General features: G+C 33.0%; 1 protein-coding gene and 1 long non-coding RNA gene across 2 annotated transcripts in view; one reads left to right on the top strand and one right to left on the bottom strand.

Moving 5' to 3' along the window:
* Positions 1 to 3,678: 3,678 nt before the first annotated feature.
* The window catches only part of LOC125051568 (brain tumor protein), a 260,881-nt gene continuing 240,264 nt past the window's right edge, over positions 3,679 to 24,295 (top strand). The window contains exons 1-2 of the mRNA XM_047651982.1: positions 3,679 to 4,044; positions 15,108 to 15,162. The gene's annotated coding sequence lies outside the window, so the exon portion shown is untranslated. The remainder of the gene's footprint in view (positions 4,045 to 15,107; positions 15,163 to 24,295) is intronic.
* On the bottom strand, positions 9,296 to 10,062 carry LOC125051570. The gene is made up of 2 exons (XR_007117303.1): positions 9,753 to 10,062; positions 9,296 to 9,475 (listed from the first exon to the last, which is right to left on the bottom strand). It is a non-coding gene; the product is annotated as an uncharacterized LOC125051570 (long non-coding RNA).

Raw genomic sequence — 24,295 nt, 5'->3', positions numbered from 1 at the left:
GAGTGCAACCCGTCGTATTTTTTTTCCAAGTCGAATTACTCTTCATTTGATAAGCAAACTACACTACTGGTATGGAATAAATCAGCTAGAGACCTATCTTAATTACTTATATACTTACCAACAGTGATGCATACGTTGTGTCAGTATCCATATACCTGCTTAGCGCTTAACAAAATATTATTTATTTTTACGAAAAACGTTATGTAACCAATCGTAGCCAAAGGCAAAGTATTCAACGCAAACGTTATAATCGTCTCCGTCTGTAAAAAGTGCTTTCAATGCCCCTTATTTACGCCCAAATCTAAAATCTCGATACAAATACAAATATTTGCCACATGTATTTCAGTTTGATATGATATTTACTTAGTACTTCTTATATTATAATAACGTGTCCAGGTTAAGAACTAAACACTTTGTAAACAACAAATCACCATACTTATAATTACATTAATGTTTTAAACATCACCCTTTAAAATCTAAGGACTTAATGTGATTTTGACAGTACAATCAATATCTTCTCAGAGCAAACCCACTCCAATTAACCCGTGATAATGCGATATTGTCCAACAGACCACACTAGTACACTCGAATGGACGTTTTGGTCCCTTGATTTGTAACATTGAAGTGCTCTTGGCATTAAGGGTTTCATGTTGATTGCATGATGGAGATGATTAAAATCCACTGAATATGTCTAAATTTTAAAAGCATTGTTATTTGCAAACATGATTGTTGTAAAATATTTAATTAGATTTTTTATTTTTTATAATACGTTAAATTACTAGTTTTTTAAAGGGTCAATAGTTAAATCATTTAGTCCAATGATTAGACTTCCTAACGCACTTTTGAACGTTAAATAAAATATAAAGATGATTCGAGTTACCCCTTCCAAAAGGTAGTTACGTGTGGAGAAGAATGGGCAAAAAATTCCACACTTACTCTTTTAAAATAGGTTGTAAAACCTATTTTGTATAATTAGTTAAATGTAAAGACAGTGTACTCCCAGAATAAAACTACTATACTAAAATAGGCACAAAGTATTACAAATTGCATTGCTTAATTAATCAATTTAAAATAGTAGTTATTGAAGATACGGAATAAAAAGTAAATAACAGACATTAGTAGTGAAATATAAATCACAGCAAAAGATATTATCTTCTTCCTCGGTAGTGTAACTAAACCGGAAAATTTATGTTTTAATTTTTTTTTCTATATCTCTATTTTTTTAAATTTAAAAGATATAAAAAGACCCTAGTCACAATGACAGGGGAGTAGAGTATTAATAACAATAATAATAAAATATATATATACAGGCGGTCACCAACTAACAACCCTCGAATAATGCAATTCTTCTAATCGCACGTTCAATTTATTCAGGTTAACTGAAGAACTAAGTATTAGTGAAATATTAATTTACCTATTGCTGTGTTTCACAGTTTGTATTAGTATATCTGAAATTGATGCCAGTTCGTCAGATAATTACGGTACGCAGTCAAAGCTTTGTGTATGCCATTTACAAAGTACGTGCAATGTACAGGGATTGATAGTGACATAATTATCTGTTAGTTACACTGAGATTTCGATGGACTGAACATACAAATAATAACAATAATCCAGTAGCGTTACAGCTATGATTTTCTATATAGCTAAATATTTGGTCATACATTGTCTCCTAAAAGGCATGGTCTCTAGAAGTTGAAAAGCTATTCACGAGATGGTGAAAACTTTATAATAGTACTAGAGGCGTACAATTGTGGCTGGTTTACATAAAAAAAGGTCATCATAAACTGTATTGGTCTATATGGAGAAACAGAAACACATAAATATTATTTCAAAGCTCCTAATCGGCTTATTTTCTCTGACATCTTCAACATAATTTCAATAATGGCTTGGAACTCTTTTTTTATATATGCCTTTAGCCTGATTATACCTTGGGGGCCTTCGCCGTCAACTTCAGTTTCCACGACGAAATAAATTCATATACTTTACAGCTAATGTATGGACAAATTTTAACTAAAAATATAAAACTATGATACAATGATTAGGTTTTGTAATATTATCTGAAAACCTTTTCCTTTAATATTTTTTTAAGTAAAAAATAAAAATTTGACAACAATTCATTATAATGTGATAGAATAGGGAACTCCCAGCTCTTCCATCCAAAATGAATAGTAAATTCCATAAGAATATGTATTTTTCTTTCAACTTTTTTCTTTCAAATTGTTTTTGCTTTTTCAACTGTTTTCAACACGTCTGAATGCATGAGTGAGTGAGTGAGTTAGTGAGTGTTCTTCTGTGAACTACATATTAGATCTCAGAAGCATCTCCAACACTACATATGGTGTGTTCAAACTTTATTTTTAAATCACAATAAACACCCTCAAACGTTTGGAAAGTTATATTATAAAGCGATAAATGGCGTCAATGACTATTTGAAACAGTGTCTTCGTTCATGCAATTGGATTCAAGGCAGAATTCCTATTCAAATGTAGCGATTAAGAAAATTGCAAATTCGTGCTGTTCTAAGGTCATGGAGCGGAGCCTACCGCAGTGATTAAAGCAACACTTTTATTGCGCTATAGTATTTCTTAGTCTCGCCAAGGTTTTGTTGTTACATAGAATTATAATTAAAAATTGATTGTAGCGAAAAGGTCACTTAACATGTAACTTACCCAAAACTTCACATACAACAATTTTATTGCATTAATTTCTCTTGCCTATCGTAGCTCCGCACTCACAGGCTCTGCTTTCGATGCAGCCATTTTAAATATTCTAAAAAGAAAGGCATCTTCCAGACGTTCTGTAATAATCCATGCAGATACCTTTTCCAATTGCCTGAGGGAATATGGTAGGGCGGAACAAGGACAATGAATCCAATTTTCATTCTTACAACTGCCTTCGGCAATTAATTTTTATTTGCATTGATTTATTAATTGATTGATGTAGCGCAATTATAAGAAAATATCACACTTATTTTAAGAATAAAAAAAAATATAATGTTTTGCTATTTGGAGCAAGACATCCAATCAAATACTATATTAATATATTCAAAATTAGTCCAGCCGTTCTTGAGTGAATGGTGTAACCAGCCCGCCTTAGCTTTATACAGATAACCTTACCTCGTTGTTTAATTTAAAGTCATTTTTATCTGCTCATCATTAATAGTAAGTTGAAAACATAAATTGGCCCGTCTCAAAGAATCTGATTAAAAAGTTGATACTTTGAGAATAAACTTTAATTAAATTTTCGTTTAACTAATTAACTACCGATGCTTAAACCTTTGAATAGACTTCGCTAGTCAATTCAGCTGTATTTGAGGCTTACTCAAGACAAGGACAAATTAATTGAATGCGGTCAAACGGTGTGAGTGAAAAGAACAAATATAGTTTGACCGTTGCGTCTCCTTAAAGCTCGGTCGCCTTGACGCTTTTTTTATGAAAGTAATAAATTCAGCGGTCTACATGCTAAATAAAGCGCTACGTTTGATGAGTTATTGTAAAATGTAATTACTTGTAAATATGCTATAGTTATTTTGTATACAAGCAATATATAGTACATGCATCAGGCACACAATCAAAACAAAAAAGTTAATTTGTAAGCGCTTTCTTATCAAAGTGGACCGGCGCGCAATTTTTACTACAAAGCGCTTTAGGCCGTTCTTCAATCAGTTGGGTCTCAGTATTAGTTGCGGCTCCGTCGCGTGTGATGTTATTCCGCTTGTGGAAAATATTGCGAATTACGCTGAATTTAAACTAATATTTAAACAGTATAATACTCTTGAACATTTCAATTTCTACCTTTCATCTTTCTATCCGCATAATCATCTCGACTACGAGTGTTTAACGTTATCTATTCTCATTGTTTATTTTTATTTAATTTGCGCGGGAAAAACGCCGGTTTTGTGAATATTATGTTGTTTAGTGATTTTCTTTGTTCTTGCTACGTTCTATGACATTTATTGGATTGTAGATTTGTGTTTCTTTTTTGTTTTGTTTTATGCCGGCGTGCACCTACACGTGTTTTATCGATCGACCGGCGAGTTTGAAGGTGAGTTGATTGATGGCAAAATACGATTTATGAAATGAAAATGGGCATTTATATTGGACATTAACTTTTTTCCGTTTTATTTGCAGTGTAAGTTTTTGACCAACACCATAAAAAGGTTGCATAGAGCGAGCTCTTGCTCTGGCCGTTCTTAATAATAGAAGCTATTTTATTTACATCACAAATATAAACATTAAAAGTAATGATAAGTGACCAGAATATGTAAAACGAACACCTTACTTCTAAGAGTAATTCCATGTAATTGTTAAATCAATAATAAAGTTTGTTGTTGATATCGCAATCATGTAAAAATAGCTCGCGAAAATCATAACTGTGTACTAGGTTGAAAGGCTCAAAGTAAATGTTTTCACTCAAAATGCTTTCTTAAAACTACGACTATAGAGGTCATAATGATATTTTTATATTGCAAAACCACAGATACAGAACAAACAGGATTTTATCCTTATTTGAGCGGGAATAAACATGATAAGTATATTGATTTCCGCGGCACTGATAAACAGCTGGTTTTAGCATGACGTAACTCCAATGTAACTTGTTTAGTTATTTCTTACCATATACAGAAACCTCTCTTACTTTTGACTCGAATAGCGCTGATGTGTTGAATTATTTTTGTAGCGAAATCGAGACAATTACCAACCTGGAAACAACCATAGGAAGTCTAGAACTAAAGAATCCTAAATTTTTGAAATGTACTGGTAAAATGAACAATTTACGAGTTTTTCCATTTCTCATCTACTACCAGCGATTTTGGATTATATTCTTATAGTTCCTTATAAACGTGAATTAAGGAGCAGACACAGACTACCGACAACCAAAAAATACTGCACCATCACCATACAAAATCATTTCGAATATTAATTAGTATTTTCACAATAAAAGTCTAAATATATACTTACTGGAAAAATACTAGGTGATTCGGCATGACTTAATTATTGTTGTAATTGTTATTATTGTAAGCCAAGAAGGAAAAAGATAAATTTATTTTAGTAACTCCAGAATGATGTGTCATACTTTCCGCGAAAAGACAAATAATATTTTTGAAATAGACGTCTACTATACTTTTGAATAGACAGCACTGTGCGTAGTGTAAAACAAATTAAATAATTAAAATAAGAAGACCTTTGCCATTAACTAAAAATAACCAAAACGCAAGGATCATGAAATTTAAAAAAAACGTATCTACTTGTTATAATTGTTTTCAATTCTCGTAATTGCGACGTTCATTTTGATAATAAAACTGATTTAGAGCAGACTTAATGGTCTATAAATTATGTTTGACAACAAATTATCACAATAACCTTGACAACAACCTCTAGACCAAACGTGGGGCCCGCGCCCCACAGGGGGAAATTTGATTGTTAAGGGGGCTTCGAAAATTTATTGAAATTATGTGGAATTTAAATTTTAGTTATTCATTATGTTTGACGTTAAAAAATCCTAATAATTTCTTCCTAAAACCTATCATTTATGTTTATTAAGTGAGCAATTCAATTTTAGATATTAAAAATTATGTATGTTACATATTATATAAATATTTTAGAAAGGCTAAGGTGGGGTATGGCACAAAAAATATTGGGAAAGACTGCTCTAGACTGATATACAATTTGTCTAGGTAGGCATTCGACCAAAACGCTGATCCAATGTATATAGATTTTAAATAGAGAAATTCAGACAATGCCTTCTTTTTACCTTTTCCTTCACAATCTGTGTGTTTCGTACGCGAGCTAAAACGTAAAAGCGAAGACCCCTTGACGACCGATAAGAACCTACTATTTTTATTATCTATTCCTCAGTATATAATCCATGGTCTATGCATACTCTACCGCATTTACCATGGAGATTGTTTGGAGTTGGTCGAATTAATACCTGCTGCTGAGTTTCATTATCGGACGTAAAGGCAGAATACGAAATACCTTCCGTATCAACTCGACGTCCGTCGTTCCACAACTGAGCTTTTTTTAAGGGAAGTTTTTGCCACACACCACCAGTATGCAAAAGGCCCACAACGCACTTATAAGCCCTCTGGCAATGTAAGTGTCCAAGGGCAGCGGTATCAGTTAACATCAGGTGAGGAACCTGCCCATTTGCCCATAACAATAAATATTGTCGCTACAATATTCGACAACGTAACAAAGGCAGCGTGTGAAGCACCGAGATACGTTAATAGCAAGCAGTCTTGGGATTTTTCATGTAATCAAACATATTTATTTAAAAAATGTATTCAATTTATATCTAATTTCAATATAAGATTTAGTTAGTCGGTCTAAATTAATAAGTTAATGTAATTTAACGTTAACGTTAATTGTATCATAAATATATTATATGCTTGTGGTGGCGTCCATGCGTTGTCTTGTCTCTCTCCTGGGCGGCTTTTTCTAATATTTGAAGCATAAGAGTTCTCTTTATTTCAATAAATAAACAACTCGTACAGTTACTTCCGAAAGTTATATGACAACTAGCTATTCGTCTAGCTAAACTCAAGCTGTAATATTTACAGTAGTTAAGCTGTAACTTATTCACCAGTACCCTGACGCAGGATTAGTGAGGACAAACAGCAGTTTGCTCTATTATTCAGTTCGCTTAGATTACACTGTGTCAGAGGAATTCCTTAACTTTTACAATTTTAACTAATTTTATATTCTAGTTGTTGAATTGAATGCGTTAATAACTACTGCTTCTAATCGAAATTACTTTTTGATTATGTAGTACTGATTAACAGATTTAAATAAACCCGAAGAAGACTCAGTTAAACCAAATAAAATTAACATTTATGCAACATTGATAATATTCACACCGGTTATATGAATACATTTTCTTTGCATACCGCGCTTTTCAAGTGACAATTGACAGATATGTCATATCATTATCATTTTGACTTTCCTTTCTTTGGAATCGCATTGTACTTTTAATCCATATTTGTGCTGCAGAAGCGGGTTGTTGTATATAAGCGGGTATTTTTTGTCTTTCCCCAAGGGAGTTGATACGGAGTAAGTTTAAGGAATTAAATATTATGACATTATCTGGTCAATATATTCTTGAAGCCTTGTTGAATGTACAAAAAAATACAAACAATTTTAAAACAAATGGTGACTTTCTCCAGTATAATACTCGAAACAGAACTAATTTAAGCGCGCGACCAACCAAGCTTTAGATCATAAACCACTCCTTATATGGAAATTGTATTCGTTTTTACAACTCCCAAGCGAAGTTAGAGAATTATCTCTAAATAAATTCAAAGCCCTCGTTAAACGCAAATTAATCAATAAAGCTTATAAGAATATTTAAATGATCCTAATCCTTGGGATTGATTTGCTCCAGTTCAAACAATTTGTATGACTCAAAACTTAAAAAAAAAGCGATTATAAAGAGTGGCGGAAAATTTCTTGCCAGTTCTTCTTGCCTGCTCTACGCCCTTGTCTTGCAAACTGGTAGTAAATGTAAATTTAGAATCAATTTAACTTATTTTCTGTTGACATTCATAAGTGTACTTGTTTACCTATATGGATAAAGTTATTTTGAGTTTGAGTTTACTCCACGAATTATTTATTTATTGAAGTTACTACTACTTGTAATGCTATATTTACAGTGTATATTACAAGTTATATTTTCTAAGATATATGACAAATTTAGTAGATTTAATCATATACCTGCCAAACTGAAAGTTAATATTTCTATTCTAATTAAAATTTCTTATCATTGTTATACTAAACGATGAAGTGTGTTAAATATACTCGTTTAAAATCAATTCAACACCGCAGAAGTACATACTTCAATTGGGTACTTAGGTTTTGTTATTTTAATTGATAATAATTATTGATTGAGATTTTGTTTTTATCTATATCACGCACTACTTTTGATGATACGCGCAAACACTGGTCTTGATAAGTATGTCGTCATTGTTTGAATCACTTTTAAACCACTTCACAGAATTCAATGCTGAGAGATATAAAATGTTCTTGTAAAAATTACATTTTAATATTTAATAATTCTCGAGAAACCCTTCATTGCTCTACAAGAGAACACTATTGAATGATGTTGTCTTTATTGAAGGCGAGTTTATATTTTTATAAAATCCATATCCATATTTTGAAGGTTTTTCTGTAATCGTGGTGGCTAGAAGTCTATTGCTTATAAGACCTTCGAGGCAATAGATGGTGTTACTACGACCGTTCAATAGAAAAATCTAATGTGTTAGAAAATCATTAACAAAGTGTTATCTGTCAACAAGATGTCACAGTCTCCCTGCGATTGCTCTCTGTCGTCGAGGTTCTGAAATAAATTTGTGTACATGTACTATTGTTTGCTGGTTATGTATCTACCATAAACAGCAAACAATTCAACACTAAGGCTGGACTTCCCAGTCTGGTGAAATATTCTTCATATTTAATTTTGATACGACCGTAATTTGACTGTTACTGTCATTTAATTATATTTTACCAGACCGCAAACGAACCGTGAACGGCATTATTGTGTGTATAACAGCCTGACACTCATAGTGATTTCAACCAAAAATATGATTTTTAAAATAAAGTTTTTTGACGGACGTCATTTACAACGAAAAATCTATCTTTCCGCTAAGTTTTATTTGAACGTGGTGTACTTAGTTGTACCGAAGACAATATAGCATTTTTTTAAAGCGTTCAATAGTTATTTCCGAACCAATTAGACTCAGGGTCTCGCTGTCAAAAATATGGCGTACCAATTTCTAGAAAGCCGGAAGCGCACTTTTGAGACTTTTGGCAATGTGTGTGTTCGTGCCTCCTGCCCGTTTGCCCCCTGTTCTATTAAAAAAAAAGTTAATGGAACAGTTTTCTATAACCGTTATAATATAGGATTTGACTTAAAAGTTCAGTATAGCTTTTATAATATAGTCATGGCCATTTAAATAATATTAGGTCCTTACATATGAAATTGGCGTTTTGTATGGGAGGAACAAAAAGTCGAATATTTTTAAATATAATATATTTAATTAATCAAAGTATGAACCATTGTTTTCTATGCCCTTTTGCCATCTCATAGGAAGTTCATTGATCCCTTTACTAAAAAAACCAGTCGGACGGGAATCAATAAAATCTGTGAAGGCGATTTGGACTGCCCCATCAGAGTTAAATTTTTTCCCTTGCAAGAAGTTGTCCAAATTTCGAAAAAAAATGGTAATCTGTTGGAGAAAGGTCCGGGGAGTACGGAGGATGTTTTAGACATTCCAATTGAAGCTCTTCTAATTTGGTAGCCGTCTGTTGTGCAGTGTGTGGTCTAGCGTTGTCGTGAAGTAGCAGTGGCGTGGAGCGATTGACCAGCCTAGGTTGTTTAGCCGCTAGCTTTTCCATCATGGTTTGCAATTGCTGACAATAGACATCAGCCGTAATAGTCTGGCCAGATTTGAGAAAACTGCAATGAACAATACCGGCACTAGCTTACAAGTAACTTTTTTGGGGTTAATTTTCGCTTGGGGCAGGATTTGGCTGGCTGGCCAGGATCCAACCATTGTGCTGAGCGTTTCCGATTATCGTAAAGAATCCATTTTTCATCACAGGTAATGATTCGGTTTAAAATCGCAGCAGTCGACGCGCTTTTGCCGGTTTGCTTCAGTCAATTCGTGAGGTACCCATCTTTCAAGCTTTTTAATCTTCCCAATTTGCTTCAAGTGAATTAAAACAGTTTTATCACTAACACAGCAGCCTGCAGCTAACTCGGACGTGGTTTGCGATGGATCCGCTTCCACAATAGCCTTCAATACTTCATTATCAACTTGGGTCTCAGGCCGTCCACGGGGCTTGTTCTGCAGGTCGAAATTTCCAGAACGAAAATGTTGGAACCAAAAACGAACTGTGTTTTCTTTTGCAACATGACCGCCATACACATCATTCACCCTTCGAGTCGTTTCCGCAGCACTAGTGCCACGGCGGAACTCGTACTCGTAAATAATGCGATACTTTAAGTTTTCCATTTTGTAAAATGAGTGACGCAAACAGAAAAAAACAGAAGGAAAAAAACAAATGAATGACGGTCATCGAAGCACAAATACATGAGTAAATAGCTGTACAAATTTTGATTTGGAATTCTTAACCAAAGAGGAGATATTTGAGGTCAAAGTAGACAAAACGTAAAACGCCAATTTCATATGTAAGGACCTAATATAATAATAATTTGTAAAACGCATAAGCCCGTTCTTATGAATACAAATAGGTTTATGTAAGTCTTCGTAATTTAGAATGCCTAAGTGCTGCAGTTACTGCATTCAAAATCTCAATGCTAAAACCTTCACTTTCTAATTCGTTGATTTGTCTTTGTTTTGTGCAAATTACTTTAAGATGATTGACAGGTTTTTATGTAATTAGTAACTTTCATTTATTTACTAGACTCCGTTCGCAGAGTTATTATTTACACTAAATTTATAATGAAATTAAATACCAGAAAACATATTTTCATATGAATATTTCAATTTTACTTAACTTTATAACTTCATTTCAACTCACTTTTAGATACAACAATTTTTACATTCAATTCTGTTTACATAAAGAATTGTAAGTATTTCCTTCAATAAAAAATACAATTTTAGTGTTTTTAGTAATAATTAACTTGTATATATTAAAAAAACCCTTGTTCATGAAAATGAATAAATCAGACATTAAGGTATGGTTATAAAGAAAGATACTCAAATACATCTTGCTATTTTGTGGTGTCAAGCATATTTAGATAAAACGCAAATTTACCAAAAAATCCGCTTGTATAATCGGCTATTCACAGCTTACAATCTATAGCCTAGCAGGCCTGAGTAGGCGGTGGGTTACAAAGGCACGGGGTCACGTGTTCACGCAATCGCACTGATAAGCTTATCTCGGAGGAAACACGGCTCGGAAAATACATTGCCGCTATTGTACTCAATAAAATAACCTAAAAACTATTTTTAAAGTAGTTGGGTGATTGTTAAAACAGATTTTAAAAGGAAAGTGTTTTGTTGTGCTTATTTTTATTAGACGTAGACATAACATTTATTATTAACTAAACACACACCCATAAACACGCAAAATAAATTGATCAAAGAAAAAAATAAAATACCTAATGAGATAAAGAGATAAATATATATTTAAAAAAAAAATATTTTTCCCATTCGTATCGTTTCAAGTGTGTAATGCGTGTGTGCTGTGGTTGTAATTGACCATGGCTCAGCATTATGCTGAGGAGCAGACTGTTCCGCAGCGCTGGTCATTCTGCCAGAGACCGCAGCAGCTAGTTTGCGTCTCATTCGCAAAATAAGAAAGAAAGTTATTAATGTAGATAAATTTATTAAAAGTACAAGGATTTAAAAATAGACCAAGAAATAGTCTAGCAAGCACCTTAAGTACAAGAAAGTAAATAAATAACCTTTATAAGAAGCGTGAAAAAACCTATGTCGGAAATAATCAATTAATTATACCGTTTATCCAGTTGGCAAGTCTGCCTAGTTGGCACGTGTTCAATGTCATTTGATCGCAGGTTTTAGGTTCGCATTCATGGAAAACTATGTGTTGTTGTTTGAAATACCTAGAAGCTTCTCTGAGCCCTAGAAACTTAAACTATTAAGCCACTTAAAATACTATGGGTAAATTAGACGTGTAATTTTTATTGTGTATTTCGAAGGGTAGCTCCTCCGTTTGTTCATTAATATGCATGATCGAGGTGTCAAATGATTCAAATCTACTAGTCCCTTAGAAGACATTTTGTAACAAGATTGATATTATTCAGAAATATCTAAAACTCGCGTCTCCCCGTCATGAGTATAAATCTAGTGTTATTAACCTATATCGAATAAAAAACTATAGGTTCAGGATGAGTGATGAGGTATTACTATAAAATAATTGCCATAAAACAAATTAGTGGTGCTACAACCTTTTTAGGCCTCAGCCTCAGATTTCAGTATCTGTGTCATGATTAATTATTCAATCTAATAGGCAAGTAGGTGATCAGCCTCCTGTGCCTGACAGACGCTGTCGATTTTTTGAGTTAAGGCAAGTTTCCTCACGATGTTTTACTTAACTGTTTGAGCTAATGTTCAATGTGCCCATAGACAGAAAATCCATTGATAATAATGATTTAATTGATATTAATAGCCGGCGATCGAACCTACGACCTCAGGTATGAGAATCGCACACTGAAACCACAAGCCAATACTGCTCTGAGGCCTATACCACCATATATATATGTATATAACCATACCCCGTGTATCACCAATAAATTAATATCGTTCAATTGTCTTGATAATACAATTTTCCACTTTTACGCGCATTTTGTGCATGTTTCTGACGTATTATGAGTCGATTTTATTTTTAAATTGATGGTATAACACGTCATAGTGGTTTTGCTATGCTTAAAATGCGTTTTCATATCATAACAGTACTTGAGCAGTGTTATAAGTGTTTCGCTTCGTTTATTGAGCTACACGGGTGAGCAGCTGATAGCGATAACATCATTGAGTGCAATCACTAAAATCAATTAAAACAAAAACGTATAGCATTCAGTACAAGGCTGGGTAACCGTGTCGACGGGAAGTTGACGCGATATATCGTAGGGCTGGCAGGGAAAAGTTAAAAAAGCAGTAATTAGATAGTCAAGAACTGAAAATATGTATAACTTTAAATATTTGGATAATAATGTAAACGGTGATCACTTGAGTTTATTGAGGTATAGTTTTTTTATTGTTTAAGATATAGTGATTTATTTTAAACCTTTGCTACAGATGAATGTGCACAAACAACAATAGAATGTAGAAAAAAATTACAAAGTGATTTTCTATTCCTAATGACTGTAGAATATTAGAAAGAAAGTATTAGTACTTTCTTTATTTAATTAAACCTTTAAGTCTTAATTAAATTAATTCTTGTGCATCTTACAGCTACTATTCCAACATTGCAAAATATACAAGTACATAACATGATTTTTTCCACAACACATAATCGTACGTATGTTACAGCAGAGACAGTTATAATAGACCTTATTTTAGAATGTTACACAGATTATTCAAAGCGGCTACGGATGTGTATAATTTATTGTATTTCTACACATTTGCAGGTAAAAATTATTTGAGAGAAAATAGTATGATTAAAATAATCTGAAGTTAAAAAAATAAACTTCGTCTTCTAGGTATTCATGGAATTAATCTGTCCTGTAGCAGTCATAAAGAATAAAGACGTAGACACGCTTTAATAAAAGCAAAGCCTTATTTTACAAAGGAACCGGTACCATAGGCTAGTCTAGACTTTCCTTTGAACTTTAATATTGAAAAGGTAATAAGGAAATAGTCCCTATATTTCATAAAGTTAAGCATTTGAAATTTGAAACCTGTTTGTTCATTTCTAAGGACTACCTAGTAGTGCTTGAAATCTATTGGAGGATAGCAGGGTTTTTTCAATTTTCTTAGACATTGGACGTATAAGGAAACTGCTTTAATATAACCTTATTTTCCAATTAATTCGCATGCAGTAATGAAATACTTGCAATACAATCTTAATCTAAGCGTAGCTTAATCTCTGCGTAATACAAATTGGGCAGTTTGGCAGCATTTCCTCGCTGTTTATACCTACATGAGATTGAGTGAGGAAAGCACCAGCTTTGGAGTCACCGGTACCGTCTACCAACCTAAATTTTTGATCAGGGCATGTGCTCCACAGTACATATGTACCTAACTCTGAAGGAAGCAAAATATCTATATATGTCAAATTCTCCTCCGAAACCGATTCTTATGAAATTTTTTATGCATATTCAGCAAGTCTGAGAATTGGCTACTATCTATCTTTCAAACCCCTAAGTGAGAAGGGGTGTTCACCCCCTAATTTTTAATTTTAATTTTTAGGACAATTTTTTTTTGTTTTTGTCAAAGTTGTCATTCCAGAAAACCGAACAGTCTCTGGGGTAGCATAGCAAAATGTTCCATGCTGTTATGTACTAAAAAGGTAGGCTAAGTAAAATCACATTAAGGAGTAACGAAGTTCCCCGGGGCAGCTAGTATTTTTATAATCTAAATATATTTTAAATAAATATGAATATCGTAATTAACTTTTAACACACACACATGAATTCTGTTTATGTCTGAAAGCGATAGAAAGTAGTTTTTGGCTTTATCGTGTATATAAACTTCATACTGTATAATATATTGCAGTAATTTTTAAATTGACAACCCTAATCTATTTGAATAATATGTTAGCGCATTGCTTTAACGCTTGTACTCAGTACAAATTATCAGCATTTAACCGACGGATAGCAAAAGTGGGTTATGGTTTTCGTTACGAGGAAACTTATCTATATTACAGGATATGACTTCAGAAGAATGTTATCACTAATTATTATGATTAAATTCTATTAGCGCATTTAAAGAAAAATGAGGTATAGTAATAAAAAATTGTTGAAAAATTAAGAAATCAGTTCAGAAGTTCGAAATCTAGTCTCTTCTTGAAGTATTTCTTAATCAAATCTTATTCAATGCATCTAGCTATTCATTGTTTCGTAAATAACACAATGTGCTATATGTACTCACATAGTACATATAGCATATTTGAACTTATATATTGCTTTAAATTGTATATAATGCTGCCAGCGTTTAAGGTACACTGCCCCAGGGACCAAACTTTTTTAATTAGTTTTTTTTTCTATCTATTACTTTTTAATTATTATTATTACCGTGGTTAAGAATATTGTAAATACTGTATATTTGTGTGTTTTTAAAATTCATGTTTTATCATATTAATTTAATAATAACAACATAAAACACAAATGCAAAATGTATCTAGATGACATTAACCTCAAAATAATTTTACTTAAAATCTTAGTTAATAATAAAAATAGATCTACAATTTTATCATTTGACCCTAGTTTGCCATTGAATAGACCATAGACAAAACAAAACAATGTAGAGTTATGTAGGACGAAATCTCAATTAGGCCAACGACAATCGCGTTGCAAAACCGCGCAAAGGTTACCGAGTGAGAGGTTCCGGGCCTTTATTGGTTGGAAGGTAAACAAGCTGAATAATGATAGACAATGTCAGTTTAAATATTGTTTTATCCTTGCAGTTGACTGAGATCCAGCTTTAGTCCAGTGCTGAGAATCGATCTGCAATTGCGAAAGGTAAGTCTTCCTGTATTTATTACGCCCTATCTGAATTAACAGAGCCGTGTTGGCCTAGTGGTTTCAGCGTGCGACTCTCATCCCTGAGGTCGTAGGTTCGATCCCCGGCTGTGCACCAATGGACTTTCTTTCTATGTGCGCATTTAACATTCTCTCGAACGGTGAAGGAAAACATCGTAAGGAAACCGACATGTCTAAGACCCAAAAAGTCGACGGCGTGTGTCAGGCACTGGAGGCTGATCACCTACTTGGCTATTAGATGAAAAATGATCATGAAACAGATTCAGAAATCTGAGGCCGAGACCTAAAGAGATTGTAGCGCCACTTATTTTTTTATCTGAAGTAAGCTGCCCTAACAGTTTTAACATTTGCGATATTTAGTTGTTGCGTCATTAAAATAAAATTGAAAAATAGTCTCAATACTCAGTATTATTATCATAATACGCTTACAGACTGCGCTTGTTAAGTAAATGTTCTGTTGAAAAGCTCAAGAATATCTTTATCCTTTGAATAAAGGCTAAGTTTATGTTATCTCTAACCTATATAGGTAATTGGGTGTCGTTATTCGTATCTCGAGCGCTAGACAATATCTAGGCTTATTAATATTCACGACATCATGCTTGGTATCCCGCTCAATGCCAAGGTTCGAAGTTTATGTGAATTATTGCCTCGGATAGAGACTTTGAAATATTTGAATTTTGTTTTGGCTATTATTTATTAACTTATGTAGAAAGAGGAAGATTTTAAAATGCACCATTTTTTGCAATGTTAAGTAGTGTTGTCCAAAGCAAAAATTAAAACAGGATCTTACAAATGGCGTCTATCCCTACTATCCTTTAATGTACCCAACATTATTTGTGTCAGGGATGGTGGGGTACAATAAATTGGAAACCAGACGGGACTTTTGGCCTACTATGTACTGAAAGTCTTGAGGGGTGTAGTGTGCAACCCAAGTGTACTCCAAGAACTGGGTTTCTTAGTACCTATGGGATATGTGCGACGGCGAAGGCCTAGGTTATTTGCGATACCAAAGGCTTGAACCAGTCTGTTGCACAGATCTCCGTTGTCCAAGACGTTGCGCCTACTGAATACTGTCTCCGACACTACCGACATATTTATAATATGTTCAGTAGCTATATTGTGTATATTATGTGTTTAATGTTGTATACTTTATTTTATTTATTTTTCTCGTCATTATCATATTGGCAGGCTGTAAGGATAGTGTATGTATTTCTGTAATCAATAAATGAATAATTTACACCAAATTTTGTTTGGTAATTATGCTTAGTTATTTTTTTATTTAAAGCTGTACTATGAGATTGGCTATATGCAGAGGGCATATTATTGCTCAAGTTACATGTGACTGCCGCTTCTGCAATGCAGTGTTACAAAATTATTGAAGTACATAAACAAAACATTTTATTGTATTATATTGTGAATGTGAAAAATATTGCATGTGTGATGTTCGAATATTTTCATCAATCGTGATCATATCTAAATAATATAACAAATTGGCCTTTCATTTACATAAACCAATTCATTATTTTAAATAAGGTACAATTTAGTCTATAAAAGATAAGTATCAATCACAGAAAAATTGTCGAACAAACACAACAAGTTTGAGTTTGAATCTGACGTCAAGACTCTCATAGATTAATTTTTGTCAGAAATGTTACAATCATCACCCATTATAAAATTGACTTACAATATTTACATCTTATTATTATTTAAATCTTTATTTTTAATAAGTTTATTAATGTTTTACCTATTACATAAATTTCTTTATCATTTTGTATAGTGTTGCCCAAAATCGGTCTTGGTCTTGCAGTCTTGGTCTTGTTCTTGCGTTTTTGCAAGACCAAGACCAATACCAAGACCGCCTTATTATAGCAAGACCAATACCAAGACTGAACCCTGCAAGACTTGAGCAAGACAATACTTAAGCCTGCAAGACTCTTGCGTCTTGCAGTTAAGACAAACTGAGATTTGGGCGTTATTAAGTAGGTATTTGGTTTCAATCCCGATTTTGAGAAACGTTCCTCAGTATCAAAACCGTAGGTATCACAAATCATAACACTAAACTAAGGGCTGCAGTTGTATTTGTAATTGGCAACGTGCCGCTCGTCTGAAAGCACCCTGAAACGTATTGTATTGATTAGGTAGGTAAGTACTTATTATATTTCAACAATTTATTAAGTAGGTAGCGTGTTAATACTCACAAATCTGTTCCCTAATAACTTTCTAGCAAAGTTCATACCTTGTAGGTATCTACCTATAATAATATGTTATGCTTGTTAATGTCTAATGTGCAGATCTAACGTTAGTACTCGTAGGTTGGTATGTGCTTAAAATTATAGTTAACAAAATTATATAAACATCATGTAGGTGTGAAACTTATGTTTCAAAGTTTATATTATTCTTCTATTTAGCAAAATTTAAAACTAACAGCGAGTCGAGTAGGTCTAGTAACAGTTTCTACGGCAGCCAATACTATGGTACAGACGCCAGCACATCAAGGTACTACAATCTATCAAATTTCTTCAACAGATTTTCAAGTTTATCGCTAAAGAATTAAGGTTCAAAGTTGATTGGGGAAATGTGACGTTCTGCGAATAAACTGTTGGTCGGTCGGTGTATTAAATACCTACTTATTTGATAATTTACCGACAAAGACGCGGTTTGCAACAAGTGTAACACAGCATTTGACACTGAGCGCCGCATTCGCCGACAGAGGCACACAAATTTTTACCTATTTTGGTAGGGTTGGTATAGCAGTATAAAATTAAATGACCTTGAAGATGTCCCAGCAGTAGGTAGGTATAAATTGAATGCCCTGAGTTTTTTTTATTTAAATACATTCTCACACTGGCTTGAATTCGAACACTACAGCGTTAAAAGCTGTCGGGCGAGATGATAATTAATAACTAAGTAGGTATTGCATCTATTGAATTGCGAATATTTTGATTTCGAAATAATCATTGTTAATATCGGTAAATGGTAGATAGTGAGTGATACCTAGGTACTAAAATGTGAGCAGCAAGATTGAAAAGTGTATATGCCATGTCAGTGCTTTCAATAAGTTTATTTTAAAAAAGCTCTCTAGTAAGATTTAGAGTTTACCATACAATTACACACAACATATTATTGAAAAACAAAAATTATGAAAAAGATATTTAGACTGAGTACTTAGGGTCGATTCGACCAAACAAGAGTAAATCTTAATCTTAGAATAAATCGTCAGTTAATCGAGAGTAAATAAATTTTACGTTTTACCAACTACAAATTCTAAGAATAGTGGGCTTATTCGGGAATTGTAACTATACCGCCGTTTCGCACGGAATAACAGCTATTCCTAGAATAATTTAATGGCGTCAGTCAGTCCAATCAGCTGATTTCTGTCATTTCACAAATATGTGTTCTGTGTTTTAATTTCAAGTCAACGCAACGCACTACATTAATAGGCTGGCATTGTATAATGAAACGTTTAAACAATTTATTATTTATTTATTTATTTTTAGATTTTTTATTTTCTATAATATTAGAATGAAATTCTCTAAAAAAACTGGGCTCAACAGAAGTTCCTGTTTAGACGAAAGCCTCAAACAAACAAGAAATAAAAACTTTTTGTTGTCGTTTGACACCTGTTAAAAGCTACTTTTTCACACTATAATACGGCAAAATCGAGTTGACATGATGTATGCTCTTACACTGTCCCGTTGTAGAACAACATTTATTTGCCGAGTTTTATTTTCGTTCACCATTTTCTTGCTATTCGCGTATTGTTATTCCTAGCGCAATTATACTATCGATTACGTGGACAAACGACTATGGATTTACTCGAGATTAAAATCATGGAATAGATTATTCTTGGTATAGTTACTCGTGTATAAATTGAAGTTTGGTCGAATCGACCCTTAGGAAATTAGTAGAAAAAATATTCTATCGTGGATACCTAGTTATTAAAAAGTGGATAAACGTTGTGTTTACTTAATTTTATTTTTCTGTGCTAATGCCAACATCGACAACCCCACCAAAATAGGTAAAAATTTAGTCCGCTTCTAGACTTTGTGTTGCCGCCGTCGCTTTCATGTCAAAGGTCGCCGCCACTGCCCATGTTCTAAAGAATAAAATAAGTTTCCGGGTGCTCAGAACGGACGCAAATAGATTATGTTGTCCTCGCAAGGAAGAATGTAGTCGTAAGGATAGGTAGATTTTATAAAAATTGTTATAAGTAATAAAAATATACCTAGTTTATATTATTACTAGCTGGCCTGGCGAACATCGTACCGCCTAACAGTCGATTCTTTATATTTATACTTATTCTGCTATTCGGGACACCGGTCTAGCTAGTAAGATAAAAAAAGAAAATTGATAAGACAACAAATACATTATGTCAAAAAATAAAAATTTACCTTCCCGGAACCCCTCCACTAACACTTGAACTTTATGCTATGGTATTAAAGTTCAAATTCACTTTTAAGTATTATTACGAATATTTTGTATGGGAATATAGAAAAGTGTTGTTTTTAGACTGATTCACTCAATTTTATTTTAATTTTTCTCCGTAAGAACCATCTTCGTACTTCAAGGTATATTATTAAAAAAAATTAGACAAATCGGTCAAACTGTTTTCATGTTATGTCGTGACAACGGAAAACGGGTTTCATTTTTATATATATATAGATTACCTATTATACCTTTTTAAAGGACATTGCACTGCAAAATTGGAAGTGGGTGATTTTAACAAACTTGAAACGTGGAAAAGTTCCAAATATGAGCGACGTCATATTGCTTTACGCATTTTGTTTTAAAATCATCGAGAATTGCAGTGTCGGTTTATCAACTTCTATCGTACCTACTCTAGTAGCGACTATTGTCTTCAGCGATGATTTAATAAATAAATAAAAATAATCGTCGTGTATGTACGACGATTATTTTTCTAAGGAATACAATTTTGTTGTAGTAGGTACCTACATCGTTTCTTACTTAGGTACACATACTTTAACGACAGTACCTACGTAGCAAAGCGCGCCAGTCACGAGTACGACAAATTGCCTAAAAAATGTACCTACGCACACTGCAATGAAATCTGCTAATCTCAACACAATGCCTGTAGCCTGCCTGCTATTATTGGTTGATGAACATTGTACATTGGTGAATGCTCCAGGATAGCCCGCAAGCCCCCACAAATAGCAATAGGCAAATAGGTATTTGCAAGTCTTGCGAGACTTGCGAGACTCTTGCTGCAAGATCAAGACCAAGACCAAGACTGAGAGCGCAATACCAATACCAAGACCGAGACCAGGTGTATTGACGCAAGACAATACCAAGACTGGCCTAAGTCTCGTCTTGGTCTTGCATTTGGGCAACACTAATTTTGTATCATATAGATGCTGATAGTCTACATGGGGCAGTTCTTTAGATGCACAAATCGAGTAACATGGCTTACACATAATACATCTACTATTTGTATTATAATATTTTAATAAGAGATAAGAAAATTATAAAGTAATTAATATAAAGAAGTATTAAAAAAATTAACCTAAGATTTATTTACATGAGCGAAACAGTTTTCTCGCCTAAGTGCATTATGAAAAAAGCTCGAACACAAAGTGTAAAGCCGATTAAAGGTATTATGTATTATGTAAATTCCGGAAAGAAAAACATCGCACTAAAATTATGTTAACAAGTATCAGTCGACACTACAATATTGGCACAGCTGTTACGGACAAACAATGCAATAAAAACAAACTCATGATCGGAAATTGTTTGAACTTATGTTTACTATTTGAATCCTAATAATACGTTGAAATACAAAAATTTTTGTATCTTTTCGGACAAACAGGTTTCATGTTTTAATATTTTTATATGTATTACGGCATTTGTATTGGCAAGGGTGTTCGCTATATAGCGAATGCGACGATAGACATTTTGAAGACAATGCCTTCTCAAGCGAACATGAATGTATAGTTTTGCCTACTATCCAGCCCAGGAGCTTTGGCTTATACGCCAAGTAAGCAAAGGGACCGTGTCAATAAGACTGCTTAAAGTTTCTAAGGCGGCAACAATTTATTCTTGTGTTTTTTTACTTACACTTAACACGTGCAACTTTTCGCAAATGTAACTTTTTAAATCTTTTCACTAGACCCGTGCTGTCAAGTCAAGTAAAGTTTTGCCTCACGCGGTGGTGTGTGGTAATAATCTGAAAATATACTTTTTAATTTGTGAAGCATGTAAAGTTCTAGAACTCTCTAATTCACAACACAAATTTGAACAAAATTCGATTCGCAAACACGTAAGTTCAAAGTTTGAAGGGGTGCGTTGTTTACGCCGAAGACTTAGCCCGCAGGCATGAGGTAACATACTGTTACAAAGTTTTATTTACTCCGCTGTGCAGTCATTTTGTCCGTAGAGTCGAATACACGACTTGATTATTAACTTTCTGCTTAGTTAATTAGTATAATGTTCAGGTGAATTATTAAGTAAATTCGTACATAAATAATTTGATTTTAGAGTTTCATTTACCGTTAATAGCTTCTTGAGATAATATAATATTTATACACTCCCATACCTGTAACCAATAGTTTTAAAGATATATATCGCATAGGCTTTTAGTTGATAGAATTTTATATGACGTGGGTTCATATAATCGTGAATAAAAAATGAATTTGTTTTGTTTCATAAACGCTTTTAAAAATATTAAAAATGGCGATAGGTAAAATGTGTCTTGAATTTTTGAATATTATTTATTAAAATGTATTATTTAAGCATTGCCCTAAAAGATAATCTTAATACGAAATAAAAGAAGCCTCTCCATGAGCACAGGAAACATAATAAATAGATAAAAACGCACGAACGGAGCTGCAAAGTAAAGTGGTGTAAATCCATCTTTGAATTATGTAGTGGTTAAAACCTGTAACTAACATAAATTACCTTTCTCCAAGGCCTAGATATAGTAAGAAAGTATATAAAGATATGAGCAATTAAATGTACATTTTCGTAGGTTTGTCAAGTCAAACTTTGTACATCAGATAAGCTCGGTTAAAATAAAGAGCTATAACGATAGCAGATAGGTGTTTGGAAGGCTTCCAAGGCTGTAAGTTCATCTGAGTGTGGAAAAGATCTGGCTTGTCGCTTTTAGAACTTTTAGATTTGTCATCTGGTTTTGAAAGTAGAATAGTTTTTGAATTTCGAATTTTGTTCATGATCCTCGAAGTTTGCAAAGAAGCGTAATTAGGTTATAATTTAATGCTTTTAATTTAAGCTCTAAATTATAACTACTACCAGTATAAGACTATTCAGTTTAGTGGATTTAGATACCATATAGGACTAAAAAGAAACTGCAGAGATGTGCTAAGAGTAAACTGGATTTTTCTAGTACGATACAAAGTTCAAAGTTATATTTCTTTCTTTCTGACATATGTGAGACAGATACAATACTAAGTAACTTAAACAATAGTGTAGATTACTTGTACCTTAAATAAGGAATTGGATTATAAATGAGAGATTAGTACTAATGTATAGGTAGACATAATACTTGCTTCGTTTGATTACGTCTAAGGGCCGATTTACATTATCTTAGTGTTTAGGAGAGTGCTTTAGTACAACTTGAAAGGCAAGTTCTTAAGCGTAGCGTTTACTAAAGCAAGTAGCGTTTACATGTTTCAACTAAAGTACTATCCTAAAGCACTCTCCTAAACACTAATGATAATGTAAATCGGCCATTAGGCGTTTCGCTTATACGACAGGACGTATTTCTTTAAATGAGTTTAGTTAGAATACTTTTAGTAGTACATATTCGTATTGTTTTGATTACAATTCTTAAAATTATCCCTATCTTTTTATTGTATGACTATGTACTTATGCAACGTGAAATATAATATATTCAGACGGAAATATCATTTCCGTAATTTTAAAATTAAATGGGCTCTCCCAATATTAAAATTTCATCGGATTTTCCCACAAATTGATATGAAGCGTCGAATGACTGTATTATGCTCGGAATAATTGAATTTTTTTTTCAATTCACTTCCCGCTTTGACTTCCGATATTGCTTTTGACGAATGTTTGATTGACACATTTACTATTCCGTTTATGTATTTGCAGACTTAATTATTTGTGGCTGTCCTACTTTTATCTAACATTTTCTATATTGCTTAAAAGTATGTGTGTATCAGTGTTAGCAGAAAAAGTCGGTTAACCAGAATAAAAAAGGTACGTTAGCAAAACTTTGAGGCGCCAAATTTTTCCCTTCAAGTACACACGGCGTAAATACTTAGAGAAACCGGAACTGCCATAGTAGTCTAGTCGACAAGTTGAAAATGGAACAAAATAGAGATACTGCTCTTAAAATTATGTGCGATAGCTCATTGGATCCGGAATGACGCCTAGAAAAATGTGCTAAAAGCGTGTATTAGCACATAAAAAATTGCAAAAGTTATAGACAATTAAAGATGAAAAAAAAAAATGGCATTTAGTTTTTTGCCAATATTCAATAAACTATTAATATTTAAGAAATTTCAAATAAAGATTCTGAAAGAAGAGGAAATTTACAATAAAAAACTCCAAACTCCTGGAACTCTATCTCCATTATTTATAATTTTAATTTAACGCTGAAAATAGGTCTGCGGGTGACATTTTTAGGATTCGCGCGTGGCGTCAAAAGCGACTACGGCACATTAATTAATTTATTTAAGGTATTGAATATTTTTTTTTTAATTTGAAAAAATTATGGTGTGTTCTGAACACTATAATTAATTTATTCCCGTTGAAAATTTTACTTAAAGTTAATTTTTCAACAAGTTAAATAATTGTTAACAAACGAAATTTTCTCGAACGACCGTCTTAATTGTAAGTGAAAAAAAATGTTTAAATAATGGTCGTAAAAATATTTCGCTTCGTAGAGCCTTTCTTACATACATACTTAACAAGATCGTGCCATAAAAGTTAAAAAAATATTTATACTTTGTTTATAACATTTTTTTTACTTAAACAAAAACTTAAAAATCCATGTAATGTTGTTAAAAAAATTTTTTTTTTCTAAATCATCATATAATCGTTTTTTTATTAATACAAGATATTTATTGATTTGCAAAAAAAAAAAATTCCCGCCATTTGTTGATAATTTTTTTTT

This window comes from Pieris napi, chromosome 8, assembly GCF_905475465.1.
Source record: "Pieris napi chromosome 8, ilPieNapi1.2, whole genome shotgun sequence".
In the NCBI taxonomy this organism is placed as follows: domain Eukaryota; kingdom Metazoa; phylum Arthropoda; class Insecta; order Lepidoptera; family Pieridae; genus Pieris; species Pieris napi.
The sequence above is the reverse complement of the archived record's forward strand: the minus strand, read 5'-3'. Positions and strand labels throughout refer to the sequence as shown.